Source organism: Papio anubis, chromosome 12 (assembly GCF_008728515.1).
Source record: "Papio anubis isolate 15944 chromosome 12, Panubis1.0, whole genome shotgun sequence".
NCBI lineage: Eukaryota > Metazoa > Chordata > Mammalia > Primates > Cercopithecidae > Papio > Papio anubis.
The window spans coordinates 63,748,862-63,767,913 of NC_044987.1; the positions used below are offsets into that span (position 1 = coordinate 63,748,862).

At 37.8% G+C, this 19,052-nt stretch overlaps 1 pseudogene; it reads right to left on the reverse strand.

The window, feature by feature from the left end:
• Positions 1-940: 940 nt before the first annotated feature.
• Positions 941-11,641, reverse strand: LOC103877713 (annotated as a pseudogene).
• Between the last annotated feature and the right edge of the window lie 7,411 nt (positions 11,642-19,052).

Below are 19,052 nucleotides of genomic sequence, written 5' to 3' on the forward strand. Positions count from 1 at the left end.
TCTTAAGTCTTTGCTCTTATTTCTCCAGTGGCCCCAGTTGTTCTTCTAGAGGGCGTTATGGCTCCCATTATTATCCTTCAGATCTCAACTAATGCCACCTTCTCCTAGAGGTTTCCTCACCCACTTGTCTTCACCAGCTCCTGAGCCATGCAACTTTTCTGTCAATTCACGTATCCTGTTTCCAACTTATCACTTACCACAATCTCAAATTTTTATTATTTATCTATCATCTGTCCCTATGACTTGAATATAATTTTCATAAGAGAGTAGTGCTGTTTCTCACTCATTTATTCTAAAACCTAGCACACACATGAAAAAAAAGAAGAAAAAGAAAAAAAAAGAAAGGCACGTGAATGGACGAATTTGAATGTTTCTGATTTGATACATTGCCCCAACAATTCCAGTACTGTCCAAAAGTTGGCATTTGCAAATATACTCATGCCTCACTCCCCCAAAACTGACTATAGTGCCAGAACTTTCAGTCTTAAGGACTCCTTTCATTGTCTGCACTGAAGTAACATTTTGAAGGAGGCTGTGTGATTTGGTTTGAATCTTTGCCCCCACCCAAATCTCATGTCAAATTGTAATCCCCAACGTTGGAGGTGGAGCCAGCTGGGAAATGATTGGATCACGGGGGCTGTTTCTCATGAATGATATAGAACCATCCCCTTTGGTTGCAATAGTGAGTGAGTTTTCATGAGATCTGGTCATTTAACACTGTGTAGCACCTCCCCTCTTACTCTTTCTTCCTCTCTGGCCATGTAAGATGTACCTACTTTCTCTTTACCTTCTGTCATGATTGTAAGTTTCCTAAGGCCTCCCCAGAAGCAGAAACTGTTATGCTTCCACAGCCTGCAGAACTGTGAGCCAATTAAATCTCTTTTTCAAAATGAATTATCCAATCTCAGGTATTTCTTCACAGCATTACGAGAATGGACTAACACATTGTCAAATAAGATAGGTTTGTTATAAAATAGCAAATTGTCTCTGACTCACCTCTTTCTATAAAAATTAAAATGTTTGTAACATTTTAAATTCCTATTCAAGCAATATATTAAGCAATTACTCTGCACCCAGCATTTTGCTGGAGAATGGGGATAGAATCAGGAATGAAAGAAACTGACAAACATAGCATCTAGTTTGTGTGATTTCTACCCAAAATCAAAATACTGAATTTCTACAGTTTTAGCTCCAATATTGAAACTATTATTTAAGATGTGTTGTACTATCATGATTGTAAGCTACCTTAGGTATTCTGAATCAATGAAAATAGACAATTCTCTTCCTTACAACTTGAAGATTCCCAGTGTCCATGACATGAAATATGTAACTAACCTAGAGTGTGTCTATACTCATTCACAAAAGCTCTCAAGTGAGTACATTGAGTGAGGGACTCCATTTTCCATGTGTTAATGGGCAGCGTCACCACAGTGCCTCTCTTCCCTCAAATAACACAAATCTATGATCATAGTGACTAAGAGAGGCCAGATAGAACATCTCAAAGGTGGACTCCAGTAAGTCAGCTTACTGTGGTTTTTAAACATTACTCAGAATCATACTGTGATGTCAGGGTTCAGTTCTAGAGTATTTTCCAAAGGGCAATGCCTCCTCAGTGATGTCTACTCTGCACAGAACCAAGCACAGTACTATTAGGATGCTGACATTTCATACTCAAATCAACAAGCATTTTTTGACCAGTGGCTGTGTACCCAGTGCAATGCGTGGTGCCTGGGATGTAGAGATAAAGTTTACAGGTCTTCCTTAGAACCCTACCTCTGCCCTCCTACAGTGCCTGTTCCATTCTACTCTCATCATACTTACTGACTTCTTTATATCCTAATGATCTGGCTCTGTGTGTGCCTCTATGTCTTATCCACCATGAAGAAAAATGTTGCTTTATTTACCTCAGATGTTGGCAAATCCTAACACAGAGGAGGCATCAATAAGTATGTGGGAAGCAATATCTTTCTATTCAAGGGAGGTGATAGGCACATGCCAGTAAAGACCTAAAACACATACTTTCAATACTCTGCATGTTAAGTATTTTAAGACAAAAATAAAATCCTAGGCCCCCAAACCATCTGAATGGATCCCTCCTCTCAACTAAGGGCATTCTAAAGTTAACCTGTCAATCTAGTTCAAGCCATGATGAGAAGGTGAAGTCAGGCATGCCTCATTACCATTAACATCAACACAGACCTTAAGACTGGTAGAACAGACTCTTTAAGTCTGATATGAAACATTTCCAATTTGTCCTCTCTGAAACCAGATACCTGGAGGTTTCATCTGTGTGATAAAACCTTGGTCTCTACAACTCCTTATATTAACCCAGACAATATATTCTATTGATTCCAGGTCATTAGATAATAATCAATTGCCAATCAGAAAATCTATGAATCTGCCTGTGACCTGGAAGCCCCCACTTTCAGTTGCCCTGCCTTTCCAGACTGAACCAACGTACACCTTACATGTATTGATTGATGTCTTATGTCTCCCCAAAATGTATAACACCAAGTTGTAGCCTGATCACCTTGGGACAGGTCAATAAGGCCTCCTGAGGCTGTGTCATTGACATGTCCTTAACCTTGGCAAAATAAACTTCTAAATTAATTAAGACTTGTCTCAGATAATGTTTGCTTTATATTATTGTTGGTGTTTATGCTGTGTGGGTAGGCCTATGGCCCAAATCTCCCCAAGAAAATGACTAGGCTGAAGGCAGCAGGAGTGTGAGGTCCTGTTATCCCACCTTGACATTAAAAATTTTAATGTTTAATTTTGGCCTACAAATCCTGAAGTCACTGGCTCTTCCTACTCTGTCTACTGAGGTCAGAGGTTTGAAAGCCAGAGAGGGAAGGAAAGAAAGGCCCAGGCAATGTGCTGCCTGATTTTGCAGAGCATGGCCCTTCCCTTTACTTCGTCTCTACCCCAGATGAGGCTGGGCTCTCAGTTTGTGGTTTTCAGTTCTCCACGTGTCTATCCTAAGTGTGGCCATCATGGAAGACATGTATAATATGTAAATGAACTCATCCAAATATCCCTTGTAGATGAGGAAACAGAAACCAAGGAATCCAAGTAGCAACTTTGGGTTTCTTTCTGAGCCAGAAAATAGAAAAACTCAAAAGGTGGGAAAACAGTAAACACATAAGTAAATAAACAGAGCCACTAGGTGGGAATTGAGTCTCTCTAAGAAATCAGGTAAAAGTCTTAAAGAAATGTGTAAGCAAAAGGTTGTGGACTACATAACTCTGAGGAGGAATTCACATTGTCATTCAATTTAATGATGCCCCTGAAGTTGTAGAAAACTGTTCCGCAGGGAGAGAATAAAAGATAAATTTTACTTGTGCCAATTTCTGCTTCTTGAATGTGCCAGCTCCATTTGAAATCTCATGCTTTGAAAAAAGGACCAAGGCCTACAGGGAAGAAAGAGAAGCAGGATGCCTTCTCACTCTATCTCCCCATGTTAATTGGTTTCCTGACTGAGTGGAAAGGGCTCAGTGGATGTTTAAGCCAGATTTGCAGCAGGAGTTCTCTTGGCACCAGAAACAGGGCAATCATAGCGCACGGTCTCTGCAGCAGGAAGGTATGGACAAGACATTAGGAAGGGAAAGTCTGTTCCAGGAGGGGTAAATGTTGCTCTGGGAAAGGAATAGAGAAGCCTAACATGTGGTCACATAGGCTGTGGACCAACTGGGATGGTGGTTTGAGTTATCAACTTTATGAAGATAGTTTTATTGAATAGCACAAGGCATGGGGAAAATTCATCCATTCATTCATTTCTTCAGGAACTTCAAGGAACTCTTTAATGTGTCTTCTGTTTTACTAGCCCTCAACAGCCATATTTTTAAAAAAATTTCATAATTAATTGAAGTTGTTTTAAATGTGTCCACTAAATCACTCTTACTACTGCATGCCCAGCACTTAGTGGCCTGTAATGGCATAAGTATTAATAGGACAAGTTCATTTGTTACATGAAGAAATACGTGAATGATGAATATTGTGTTCTAAAGAGGTCTCAGATAGCATTTTTAAAAGTGAGTAAGCCCCAGTATTGCTTCTCTGGGAGCTCTCGCTCTCACTGAGCAGTTGGCTCATCGGCAATGGCAACTCGTCTAGTAGCAGCTACAGAAGAAATTAGCCCTGAGGTATTATCCTTTTCGCAAGGTTCCTGGACAACAGGGCTGAGATTGCCTTAGGTGTAGCAAAGGAGGAGAAGCACTGCAGAAGCAGGAGACCTGGCATCTCCCAGGAGTCCCAGCTCAGGCCTTTCCTCAGTGTGTGACTAGAGAAGTTTCTGCCCTTCCTTACTCCATCAAGTTTGTCTCTATTTCCTCTCTTCTCAGAATAAGGGAGCAATCAATGATCAGGCGTGCCTACATCCCAACACAGAGAAAGCATTTATGTGTACACAAGGAAGCCTGTATATTTATAAATTCCTCCTTGGCAGGGGTACTTGAGTGCACAGATCTATTGAAAAGGGGTCTGAAACACAGAAAACGTTCTACTCAAAAGTAGGATTTTTCTCAAAAGTAGGATTTTTTTTTTTTTTTTTTGAGCAGGAAGAACATATTGAGCACCCATGCAGGGCATGGAGAAGACACAAAGCCTAACACTGAACTCGGTCCTTACGATTTTGTACGGAGAGATAGACTTGTAAAAAATTAGAAATGCAATTCATTTGGGCCAAACAATACAATCACATATTTTGAATCTAGCTCTGTCACTTGGAAACTGTATGACCTTGAATAGTTACTCAATGACTCTAAGTCCCATTTCCCTCACATGTAAATGTTGATTAATGCTTTTTCCCAAAGTTGTTGGGGAAATTTACTGATATGCTCTATAAAATCTGCTAGCATATTTTCATATTAACAAATTAAATGTGATATTACAGTGTAATAGGTAATTGCCTTGTAATTGTCTGTATGCATCTTTTTCTGCAGAAAAATCATCCAAAGTTTGAGCAGAAAATTGCTGTATTTTCCCCTGTATCTCCATGGTCTAGCATCATGACTGGCATTTCATCAGTGTTCAATGAATATCTATTGAATGAATAAGTAATCACTCTAGCAACTTTGTTGTATAATGATTAACACAATTCCTAAAGCATGTACTAGACTCACTGCACAGACATATTGCACATATACCCACATTTGTGTACCTTCAATTTTTAAATTTCTCTATGCTGAGAATCTTCACTTGCCTTACACAAAACCCAGGAATAACTTTACTCAGTAACATTTTACTGCATCCTCTAGTACACAGCAAAATTAATGTCACTTATGCTGAGTCAAAAGAGTAAAGGCAGAACACCTATTAGTCTACTAAGTATGTGGCAAGAAACTAGAACTATGATAAATATGTAAAAAAGTGATGCCATAGAAAGGGAAAAAAGTATGCATCAAGGAACCACAGATATGCCCACTTTTATTTCATCACAGATATCCATAACCAATAACTGCCTAAACATAAAGATAAATTTTTGATCCTATAACACTTTTCCTTACTCTAAGAAAAAAATATATATCAGATACCAAGACCTTTGGTCTTGCTATAGGACTTCTTGAATCTTTCTTACTGTAATTATTATTAAATTGATAACCAAGGGTAAAATATAACTTAATATTTTATGAATAAGCATACATAAGTGTTATCTGGATGAATGTGATAATTTGTTCTCACTGATGCTCATCTCCAGTGTCAAAGAAAAGTGTGAAGCTACTTAATGAATTAGATTTAGATTTTGTGATACCATATGTCAAAATGCACACATTCCAAAATACGGTATATACAGAACAAAAATGACCTGTTATGTATCTTCACCCACAAGCCTTACCCATTCCTGCATTTCCCCAGATGTACAAAATTTGATGCACCGTAACTGTGGAAAATTAAATAATTAATTCTTCCGGTGGATACTTACTCTACTTCTTACACATGATTCTATTCTACTAGACCCTATTTTTTCTCCTCTGGAACACTTGAATGATCCTTCTTCGAATCTGCTTGGTCTTCACACTGTAGGCAATGGGGTTTAGCACAGCGGGGAGCAGTAGGTATATATTGGCCATGAGCATGTGCACTACTGGTGATAAATGTTCCCCATATCTGTGAATCATGGAGGCACCAATAAAAGGAACATAGAAGAGGAACATGGCAGACATGTGAGAGAGGCAGGTGCTGAGGGTTGTGAGCCTTTCACCTCTGGAGGCAATGCCCAGCACAGTCTTCAGGATGAGTACATAAGACATTAGAATGAGGAGGGCATCGAGCCCCAGTGTGAAGATGACGACATGAAGCCATAGAGGCTGTTGACATGGGTGCTGGCACAAGCTAGCCACATCATATCTTGGTGAAGATGATATGAATGAGACAAGACATTGGAATGGCAGAAGGGTAGATGCTTTATAAGGAAGGGCACAGGGAAGACCACACAGATTGCCCGGATGAGGACAGCTATTCCAATCTTTCCAATAACACTGTGAGTGAGGATGGAAGCATAGTGTAATGGGTTTCAGATGGCCACAAATCTGTCAAAGGCCGTGGACACTGGGACTCCTGATTCTGCTATTCCAAATACATGGATGAAGAACATCTGCATGATGCATGCATCAAAAACAATCTCAGGGGCATTAAACCAGAATATGCTGAGCATGGAGGACAAGGTGGACATGGAGAGACTAACGTCAGTGAGAGCCAAGATAGAGAGGAAGTAGTACATGGGCTCATGGAGACTCGGCTCCACCTTGATGATAGCTAGGATGGTACCATTTCCCAGGAGTGTGAGTGTGTAGAGAAATCCCAGGGGAAAGGCCAATCATGAGTTCTTGTCTGGCATTCCTGGGATACCTGTCAAGATGAAACTATGGCGGTTGGCATATGATGCATTCAAGTTCATCATGTTGTTCTCACCATCGGTGGGGCTAGACTCTTCCACTTGGTTCGCAGCTCCTAAATAGAATATATATTCTCATATGGACAGAACAATGGCTTTATGAATACATAGGTAGAATAGCAGAGGAAAGAATAAAGTTAAAAAACAACTTTTAGATGATACTTCTAACACTTTGTCTTTTTCCTTCCTACACAGTCACATGTGATTACCTCCCTTCTTTTGGAATAAATTTCTTTATTTGAAAAATGGAAACAAGAGTAAACATCCAGTGTTTAGACCGTAAAGAATTTTGCTGTCTCCTTTGATATATCCTCCTCATATAGTTTTCAAGGTTTAGCAGAAAAGAAATAGACATAACCAAGGTCTTAATAACATAGAGCATATTGCTAAATAATTTTTAAAAACCCCACTAAAAAACCTCACAATACCATCACAACACACACATGACTATATACAATCCCACTGTCATCACAACCTACATCCACATAAATCCATGTGTATGAGGATGTATGAGGATATTTTATATATATGTATATATATGTATAGATACATACAGATACATACATATATACATATAGATACATACAGCTTCCAAGTATACACATACATACTTCTATATACACATACACATAAATATACTAGGTTGGTGCAAAAGTAATTGCAGTTTTTGCCTTTTTTAAATCTAATATGTTCGTGTGTGTGTGTATATATATATATATATAGAGAGAGAGAGAGAGAGTATGTATCCTGGATATCTATTGTAAGGATAATTGTAATGAATTACATATGCAAATAGACACATTATTGGATGAAATTATTCTATTTAACATTTAATCTTTAGAAATTTAAACAATTTATAATTTTCCATAGTCTCATTTTAAGATAGCTAGAAGAAAATAAAGCTTATTGGCTCATAAACAACCACATATAAGGTATAAGGTAATACTTAGCCCAGTTCTTTCAGGCTCCCTAACTGATCTTTCTGTATCCATGAGTGCCCTTTTCTAATACATTCTTCATTCGGCAGTTAGACTAGACTTTTTTAGAACAAATATAAATCTCATTTATTTATTTCAAATAAAACTCCTTTAAGGGTTCCCAATGTACTTAGAACAAAGCTCTAAATCCTTATCTTAGCCCTCAATGTAAAGCGAGATTCAACCCCTACCTACCTCTCTAGCACCGACTCACACCATTTACTCTCCCCTTCAGTCTCTTTAATCCAGCCAAATTTGCAGTTTTTAAGTTCCTGGGTCCCAGTGAGATACTTCCTGATATAGCGTTTCTCCATGAATTCTTTCCAGGTTTTTATGTTTTTCTTCACCCCTCGTGAAGCTCTTCTTTGCCTAAGCAAAGCCTAGCTATCCTTCCCAATTATGCCGATTCCAAATACCCATAGTAGCTTAAGGTTTCCTCATATGTTGTTTTCATATTTTTGGGCTCTTCCTTCTTATCAGTGAGTATAGTTAAACATTGTGTATGTATTTGTTTAATGTCCATCTCTCCTACTAGAAGTTAAAATTTCCTGAAGTAAAGGAGTGTTTTATGGTTCATCACCTCATTGAGCATATGCAAGGCATTGTTAATTTTTTCCATATTAGTGCAATTAAGACATAAAACAATGAATGGGTGAATATGGATGACTGAACGTCAATCTTCTTTCAGAAGAGAAGTCTTATAATCCCTCAAACTCTGTTCTGATCTCCTGCAGATGAATTAAAAATCTTCAACAAAGAGAAAAATCTATTTTTCTGAGACCACAGACAAAAACTTAAAATTGGGAGTCTGTGAGAGGTACTATGGTGTCTTTGTTCTCGCCTAGGTACTTGCGAGAAGAGCAAAAAACATTTCAAAATCTCATCTGGGAGCTCTGAAGTAGGAATGAGATCAGGCATGTAAGAACAAGTAGTTTCCCTACCTTTTCTGCCTCGTTTCTTTGCTCTAGGATGAGGATTTTCTGTTAGAAAAACGTGACTGCTAATAAGTTATTTTACAGATTTGGGTATCTTAGATACAGAAGAATTTTTGAAAGGTAGTGTAGTCCACTCATACTTGTTGTGTTGTGTCTTTCTAACAAAATTTGGGCCCCTCCCTCCCAGAAATCACAATGGTGAGATCTAAACAAAGCACTTTGTGATGCCTGCCTAACCTTCTGCCTGCACTCTGAGGAGGGGTTTTGTTTTACTTTAAATGTTAAATGAGAGCCTTCACTTGTTTGGGCCTGCTGTTCTGTATCCACAGCCATTCTTGTGGTTTTCAGGTGGGAACGACCAGCTGGTTCATCCCTACTAGTGGTTTTTCTTGGGACCTACTTGAAAAATCTTTAACATTCCTGAAGTCCTGAGGACCTGCTGAAATGCTGTTCTTCCATGCAAATAGTTGATTCTTGTTTATCCCTGATGTTTTACTGTTTTTGACTCTGATTTTCCTTACCTGAATCAGTGTTTCACCCTCATCTTCTTTTTTTCATTCTTGTCTCCATTCTTCATATTCTTTCTTTTAATCTTCTTTAATTTCCAGACACCTCCTTTCTCTATCTCCCAATGAAATTCTTATACATTCTTCCATTCCATCTTTATTTTATGCCTAGCCTTGCACTACGTCCTCCCCATAGTGTATGTCTTCTTCTTTCACTCCTAATAACAACACCTGCATTTTACCTTTTCTTTCCATCTTTGCTTTCTACCACCACATGACACTCTATACACTATTCTCATCTGTCCTTATCACATTCCTCTCTAGAATCTTTGTGAGGATTTAATTTAAAAATGTCCTAAATAATCTTACACAGAGCTTGCTATGTAGAGGACATGGAAAAAATCTTTTAAGATTAATTTATTACCTTTATCAACCTGGTGCTATGGTTCAGAATTAATTTGGTTTCTTTCCTTTCCTGAGACTAGCATGTAGAGGCCCTTATAAGACTGCTCAAACCTCTGTTGATGTCTAGAGTCATCAAGATTCTCCAAGAATTTCACAACTTCTCTGAAAGAACTCCCATGAAGGGTGTTATGTAGTGCCACTTGAGCTATACCTTCCTAATTTCCCTAAGGATTCTAAACCCTTCCTTTATCTGTCAAACTGTCCTCTATTCAGTCAACATTTATGCAAAATTTTTCTTCATTTTAATTTTATTTGCATAGTCTTAGCCAGGTGTGAACTCACGTACATGCACACAATTGCATGTGTATGCATGCGCAAACACACACTGATTTGAATCATGTTTAATCACTAAGTAAGATTTACAGTTCCAGCCCAATTTCAGTGGAGGTCTTCTCACTCCAAAGCCAGTCTCAGTCTCAATGATGACATAGTGTTGCAATTTGCCATGAAACAGAGCTGGAGTTTACTGTTGTTTGGAATGGATAGAATGATTGTCTGGACTCTGCCTATCAGGAGCATCTAAAAAAATGTTCTTTGAATTTGCTAAACTTCTTTGGTTTTCTGAATTGTTATTCCAATACCTCATGTATAATTTCTTGCATTTAATTTAATGTATTTCTCTGTAAGGATGTTTTGCATTAATGAGGTAATTCTTAAAAATACAGGAACAGCTGGTTTCTCTAGTCTGTGGCTCTGTGTGGTCAGGCCTTAAATTGTTCACAGATCTTTTCTATCACATCTTTATGCCCTTTTGATCTCATTTATTTTCCATCACAGGCATATTCACATAATCACAACAGAAAACAAAAGTCCCATATAAACAGTTCTTGTGGTGATGCTTTAGTTTAGGCATGATTGAGATTATATGGCCGAAGGCTATTCATTTATTTTTAATTTCTAAACCCATTTCTTCCCCACTGTGTACTACAACTGAAAAGAGACAATGCATGCTATAAACATTAAGAGCTAGGGCTTTATAATGTGTGTCAATACATTTTTAATAAAAAATTGTGAATATTTCTGTCTGAAATACTGTTGGGGATAGAACTAAAAACACTTGATGCAACTCCCCCTGAGTGTTAAACTGGTGGCTTGAACTTCCCTGAAGGTATCAGGCCTTGACTCCTCCATGTCACAGAAACTAATGCCACTGCTAGAGTCAACTTCAGAAAGACTCCTATATTATCCCAGTAATTTCCTATTATCAGGAGCTTAATCCATGAAAGGTCTTCCTGTCCATATCTAAAATGGTTAAATATAATAAAAAGAACAGAGTTCATGAGTCTTATATACCGTGTTTTAATTTACAGCTTTAATTTTGTCAGCTTGTTGGACTTAGGGAAAGTTATTTAACCACTCATTCATTCAGCATTCCTTGTTAGCTATTATTAAATGAGTTCTACTGGTGAAGTCCAGCTATTCCTCCTCCTTCCCATCAGCATTTATACAACCAAATAGGCCTGATGGAAGTCATATAAGCATAGACTATTCTCATTTTAAATTTATTTATTAATAAAATTATAAATTAATTGCCAGAGGCCTCACATATTCTTTCATAGCTTCCAAATTATGACACTTTATTTTTTCCTCTGCTTGATTATCTCTACTAGCATCAGAGATCTGGTTTCCTTTTTCATTAGGAAAAAGAAATTAGCCAGTATTTGTCTAATTTCTTTGCTTAATTTTAATGCAAAACACTCTAAAGCATGAAAAATAATTATTAGGAAGGGAAATTTCCTCTGAAGTAGAACTAATGAATCCTCTTTGCTCAAAAAGGGGGAATATATGAACCAAAAAAAAACTTAAAAAAAATTGACTCTATGAAAACTAACTAAAACAGGCAACATGTTGAGAAACATTCATTCTTCAAAGCCTTTACAACTTCAGGCCAAAATACCACTCTCCTGCCATTGTCAAATTATTATTCTTTTCCTTCTTCTTCTTCCTCCGCCTCCCCCACCCCTTTCCCTCTCCTCCTCCTCCTCTTCCTCCTCCTCCTCCTCCTTCTTCTTCTTCTTCCTCCTCCTCCTCCTCCTCCTCCTCCTCCTCCTCCTTCTTCTTCTTCTTCTTCTTCTTCTTCTTCTTCTTCTTCTTCTTCTTCTTCTTCTTCTTCTTCCTCTTCTTCTTCCTCTTCTTCTCCTCCTTCTCCTCCTTCTCCTTCTCCTTCTCCTTTCTTCTTCTTCTTCTTCTTCTTCTTCTTCTTCTTCTTCTTCTTCTTCTTCTTCTTCTTCCTTTTCTTCTTCTTCTTCTTCTTCTTCTTCTTCTAGCCTAGCCTGGCTGCCTTCTTCTTCTCCTCCTCCTCACTCCTCTGACGGGAGGGAGGTAAGAAGGAAGTAATTGTTTCAGCGATGGACTTTACCAAGGTTGGGAGTGGTTGACAAACCAGCAGTTGTGCTACCGAACGGTTGCGAACTCGCTTGGTACAGAAAAGAAAAAGCAAACCTTAGTTAGCCAGACTGGAAACTCAGAAATTAGAGTAAACAAGCACCATCCAGTTTTAGTAGTCATCGGGACATTTTACAGGGAGAACCTGGAAATTATTGTTATGGAAGGGCTCTCCATATATCTCTGGCTTTGTGAGAAAGTTTTCAAACATGTGAGAGAAACTCAAGAGAGCTTTCTGGCATGAGAAAGCAAAGAGAGACTTGAAAACTGGTTGAATATTAAATGTATGCTACACACACCACTCAAATCAATCAGTGCAAATGTTTCTGACTGAAGGGTTTCAACAGCAATTTCTGCCTCAATATTGGCATACCATCAAGATGTGTATACTCATGGGCAATTCCTAGGAAGCCAGGCTAAGAAAGTGGAATACAAATAAAATGATCTGGAAGTAATCAGTGGTTACACTTAGTGTAATAATGTGAAATATGAGTGATCTGAAATGATCAGTGGCAACAATTAGTGCAAGAGATTTATTTTGAGAAGACAAATTTCAGTTTAAATTCATACAAGTTACTAAAAATAAAAGAAAATTTAAAAACACAACAAATCTCTTAAAGCAATTAAGAATCTAAGGTTTCTATTATATCCATGATACCTTGTTGATAACAAAAACCTATGAGACTTTCGAGGAAACAAGAAAACACAAGCAAATGAGAAAACATTTCATGCTCATGGATTGGAAGAATCAATATCATGAAAATGGTCATACTGCCCAAAGCAATTTATAGATTCAATGCCATTCCCATTAAACTACTATTGGCATTCTTCACAGAATTATAAAAACTATTTTAAAATTCATATGGAACCAAAAAAGAGCCTGAATAGCCAAGGCAATCCTAAGCAAAAAGAAAAAAATTGGAGACATTATGCCACCTGACTTCAAACTATATTACAAGGCTACAGTAACCAAAATAACATGGTACAGGTACAGTAACAGACATATGGACCAATGGAAAAGAACAGAAAACCCAGAAAGAAGATTACACACCTGCAACCATCTGATCTTTGACATTTGCTCCTGAGCTTGTAAGCAGGAGTCATCAGGACATTTCACAGGGAGAACATGGAAAAATAAGTAATGGGGAAATGATTCCCTATTTAACAAATGGTGCTGGGGGAACTGGCTAGCCACAGGCAGAAAACTGAAACTGGACTTTTTCCTTACACCATACACAAAAATCAACTCAAGATGAACTAAAGACTTAAATGTAAAACCCAAAATTTAAAAATCCCAGAAGAAAACCTAGGCAATACCATTCAGGACATAGGCACGGGGAGCGATTTCATGACAAAGATGCCAAAAGCAATTGCAACAAAACCAAAAATTGACCAACGGGAAATAATTAAAGAGCTTCTGCACAGCAAAAGAAACTATCAACAGAGAAAATAGACAACATGAAGAAAAGGACAAAACTTTTGCAATCTATGCATCTGATATCTAATATCTATAAGGAATTTAAACAAATTTACAAGAAAAAAACAACCCCATTAAAAAGTGAGCAAAGGATATGAACAGACATGTCTCAAAAGAAGACATACATGTGATCAACAAACATATGACCAAAAGTTCAACATCACTGATCATTAGAGGACTGCAAATCAAAACCACAATGAGATGCTGTCCTTTTTCTTTCTTTCTTTCTTTTTTAATGGAGTCTCGCTCTGTTGCCCAAGCTAGAGTGCAGTGATGTGATCTGGGCTCACTGCAACCTCCACCTCCTGGGTTCAAGCGATTCTCCTGTCTCAGCCTCCTGAGTAGCTGGGGTTACAGGTGTGCGCCATCATGCCTGGCTAATTTTTGTATTTTTAGTAGTTGGCCAAGCTGGTTTCGAACTCCTGACCTCATGATCTGCCCCCACCTTGACCTCCCAAAGTTCTGGGATTACAGATGTGAGCCTCCATGCCCGGCCAAGATGCTGTCTTACACTAATCAGTATGGTTATTACTGAAAAGTCAAAAAACAAAAGATGCTGGCAAGGTTGGGAAGAAAAAGGAACACTTTTACACTCTTAGTGGGAGTATAAATTAGTTCAACCATTGTGGAAGAAGTTACGGCATTTACTCAAAGACCTAGAGGAAGAAATACCATTTGACCAAGAAATCCCATTACTGAGTATATACCTAAAAGAATAAAAATCGTTCTATTGTAAAGGCACATGCATGTGCATGTTCATTGCAGCACTAGTCACAATAGCAAAGACATGAAGTCAACCTAAATACCTATTAGTGATAGACTGGTTAAAGAAAATGTGCTATAGAAACACCATGTAATACTATGGAGCCATAAAAAGGAATGAAATCATGTCCTTTCGAAGGACATGGATGGAGCAGGAGGACATTATCCTTAGCAAACTATCCCAGAAATAGGAAAAAAAAACACACACACACACACACACTTGTTTTTACTTATAAGTGGGAGCTGAATGATGAGAACACATGGACACATGGTGGGAACAACACACACTCAGGTGTGTTGGAGGGAAGGGTGTGTGAGGAGGCATAGCATCAGGAAGAATAGCTAATGGATGCTGGGCTTAATACCTGGGTGATAGGGTGATCTGTGCAGCAAATCACCAAGGCACACATTTACCTATGTAACAAACATGCACATCCTACACATATACCCCTGAACTTAAAATAAAAGTTGAAAATTAAAGCAAGTATAACAATCAGTAGAATTTTACTTGGAAAAGGCCCATATATTGATTTTAGCAAACAAATAATTCCAATAGTGTATTATAAATGTGTTGAGACCATTAAAAATTATATTAAAATAATTAAAATAAATGTGATCATAGTGATTGAACAAATACATAATATCCATAAAGAAAAAGAATGCATTTAAAAAGCTAATAGAAATTTGAGTTGAAAATTACAATGAACCAAAAATTTTTTAAAAAATTACTAGATAGACTCAATAGCTGATTTAAGATGGTAGAAGTAAGAATCTATAAACATGAAGATAAGTAAATAGAAAACATCAAATCCAAATAATATGTAGAAAAATATTTAAGACAAATAAATAGAGTTTCAGACATTTGTGGGACAATATCAGCATACCAAATTTGTGTAATTGAAGTTCCTGAAGAAAAAATGAAAGTGACAGAATCAATGCTTGCAAATATAACTTTAAAACTGTTCTAGATTGAATAACAAATACATTAGTCTACAGGTTAAGTAAGTTCAAGAAAACTAAATTGGAATACATGTAAAGATATTAACACATAGGTAAATCACAATAAAACTGCTGAAATACCAAGACTGATAACAGCAAAAGAAAAATGACTCACCAAGTACAAGGTTAACAAGATTGAATCAATGCATGATATTTCATCTGGGAAAAAAAAAAAAAAAAAAAAACAACCAGAGGCTAGAAGGCATTGGATTGACATTTATAAAGTTCTGAGAGAAACAAAACCCTCAAGAATTCTGTATTCAGTGAAATTATTCTTCAAAAACAAAGGTAGAATAAATAAATTCCCTAATAAATACAAGCCTAAAGACTTTATTGCTAGAAAATCTACCCTATGAGAAATCAAGAAATGTTAAGGGATGTCTTCATGGTGAGTAGAAATGACACCAGACATTAATTAAATCCAAGGAAGAAATAAAGAACACTGGAGGAGTTTCCAGGATGGCTGAATAGGAACAGCTCCAGTCTACAGCTCCCAGCGTGAGCAATGCAGAAGACAGGTGATTTCTGCATTTCCAACTGAGGTACTGGGTTCATCTCACTGGGGCTTGTTGGACAGTGGGTGTAGCCCATGGAGTGTGAGTTGAAACAGGGCAGGGCATCACCTCACCCAGGAAGAGCAAGGGGTTGGGGAATTCCCTTTCCTAGCCAAGGGAAGCCGTGACAGATGGTACCAGGAAAATCGGAAAACTACCACCCTGATACTGTGCTTTTCCAACAGTCTTAGCAAACAACACCAGGAGATTATATCCTGTGCCTGGCTTGCAGGGTTACATGCCCACGGAGCCTCACTCACTGTTAGCACAGCTTCATAAGTGAAGGAGAAATAAAATCCTTTACAGACAAGGAAATGCTGAGAGATTTTGTCACCACCAGGCCTGACTTGTAAGAGCTCCTGAAGGAAGCACTAAACATGGAAAGGAACAACCAGTACCAGTCACTACAAAAAAAAAACGCAAATTGTAAAGACCATCAATGCTGGGAAGAAACTGCATCAACTAACGAGCAAAATAACCAGCTAACATCATAATAACAGGATCAAATTCACACATAACAATATTAACCTTAAATGTAGATCGGCTAGATGATCCAATTAAAAGACACAGACCGGCAAACTGGATAAAGAGTCAAGACCCATCAGTTTGCTGTCTTCAGGAGACCCATCTCACGTGCAGAGACACACATAGGCTCAAAATAAAGGAATGGAGGAAGATCTACCAAGCAAATGGAAAACAAGAAAAGCAGGAGTTGCAATCCTAGTCTCTGATAAAACAGACTTTAAACCAACAAAGATCAAAAGAGACAAAGAAGGCCATTACATAATGGTAAAGGGATCAATTCAACAAGAAGAGCTAACTATCCTAAATATATATGCGCCCAATACAGAAGCACCCAGATTCATAAAGCAAGTCCTTAGAGACCTACAAAGAAGGTCTATTTGATCCTGACAAAGAGACTTAGACTCCCACACAATAATAGTGGGAGACTAAGTAACACCCCACTGTCAACATTAGACAGATCAACGAGACAGAAAGTTAACAAGGATATCCAGGACTTGAACTCAGCTTTGCACCAAGCAGACCTAATAGACATCTACAGAACTCTCCACCCCAAATCAACAGAATATACATTCTTCTCAGTACCTCATAGCACTTATTCCAAAATTGACCACATAGTTGGAAGTAAAGCACTCCTTAGCAAATGTAAAAGAACAGAAACTATAACAAACTATCTCACAGACCACAGTGCAATCAAACTAGAACTCAGGATTAAGAAACTCAGTCAAGACCACTCAACTACATGGAAACTGAACAATCTGCTCCTGAATGACTACAGGGTACATAACGAAATGAAGGCAGAAATAAAGATGTTCTTTGAAACCAATGAGAACAAAGACCCAACATACCAGAATCTCTGGGACACATTTAAAGCAGTGTGTAGAGAGAAATTGAGAGCACTGAATGCCCACAAGAGAAAGCATGAAAGATGTAAAATTGACACCCTAACATCACAATTAAAAGAACTAGAGAAGTAAAAGCAAACACATTCAAAAACTAGCAGAAAGCAAGAAATAACTAAGATCAGAGCGGAACTGAAGGAGATAGAGACACAAAAAACCCTTCAAAAAATCAGTGAATCCAGGAACTGGTTTTTTGAAAATATCAACAAAATTGATAGACTGCTAGCAAGACTAATAAAGAAGAAAAGCGAGAAGAATCAAATAGATGCAATAAAAAATGATAAAGAGGATATCACTACCGATCCCACAGAAATACAAACTACCATCAGAGAATACTATAAACACCTCTATGCAAATGACCTAGAAAACCTAGAAGAAATGGATGAATCCCTGGACATATACACCCACCCAAGACTAAACCAGGAAGAAGTTGAATCCCTGAATAGACCAAAAACAGACTTTGAAATTAAGGCAATAATTAATAGCCTACCAACCAAAAAAAGTCCAGGACCAGACGGATTTACAGCTGAATTCTACCAGAGGTACAAAGAGCACTTATACCATTCCTTTTGAAACTATTCCAATCAATAGAAAAAGAGAAAATCCTCCCTAACTCATTTAATGAGGCCAGCATCATCCTGATACCAAAGTCTGGCAGAGATACAACAAAAAAAGAGAATTTTGGACCAATATCCCTGATGAACATCAATGCAAACATCCTCAATAAAATACTGGCAAACTGAATCCAGCAGCACATCAAAAAGCTTATTCACCATGATGAAGTTGGCTTCATCCCTGGGATGCAAGGCTGGTTGAACATACTCAAGTCAATAAACCTAATCCATCATATAAACAGAATCAAAGACAAAAACCACATGATTATCTCAATAGATGCAGAAAAGGCTTTCGAGAAAATTCAACAGCCCTTCATGCTAAACTCTCAATAAACTAGGTGTTGATGGGGCATATCTTAAAATACTAAGAGCTATTTATGACAAACCCACAGCCAATATCATACTGAATGAGCAAAAACTGGAAGACTCCCTTTGAAAACTGGCACAAGACAGGGATGCCCTCTCTCACCACTCCTATTCAACATAGTGTTGGAAGTTCTGGCTAGGGCAATCAGGCATTAGAAAGAAATAAAGGGTATTCAATTAGGAAAAGAGGAAGTCAAATTGTCCCTGTTTGCAGATGACATGATTGTATATTTAGAATACCCCATCATCTCAGCCCAAAATCTCCTTAAGCTGATAAGCAACTTCAGCAAAGTCTCAGGTTACAAAACCAATGTACAAAAGACACTAGCATTGTTATACACTAATAACAGACAAACCGAGAGCCAAATCATGAGTGAACTCCCATTCACAATTGCTTCAAAGAGAATAAAATACCTAGGAATCCAACTTACAAGGGATGTGAAGGACCTCTTCAAGGAGAACTACAAACCACTGCTCAACAAAATGAAAGAGTACACAAACAAATGGAAGAACATTCCATTCTCATGGATGGGAAGAATTAATATCGTAAGAATGGCCATACTGCCCAAGGTAATTTATAGATTAAATGCCATCCCCATTAAGCTACCAATGACTTTCTTCACAGAATTGGAAAAGACTACTTTAAAGTTCATATGGAACCAAAAAGAGCCCACATTGCCAAGACAATCCTAATCC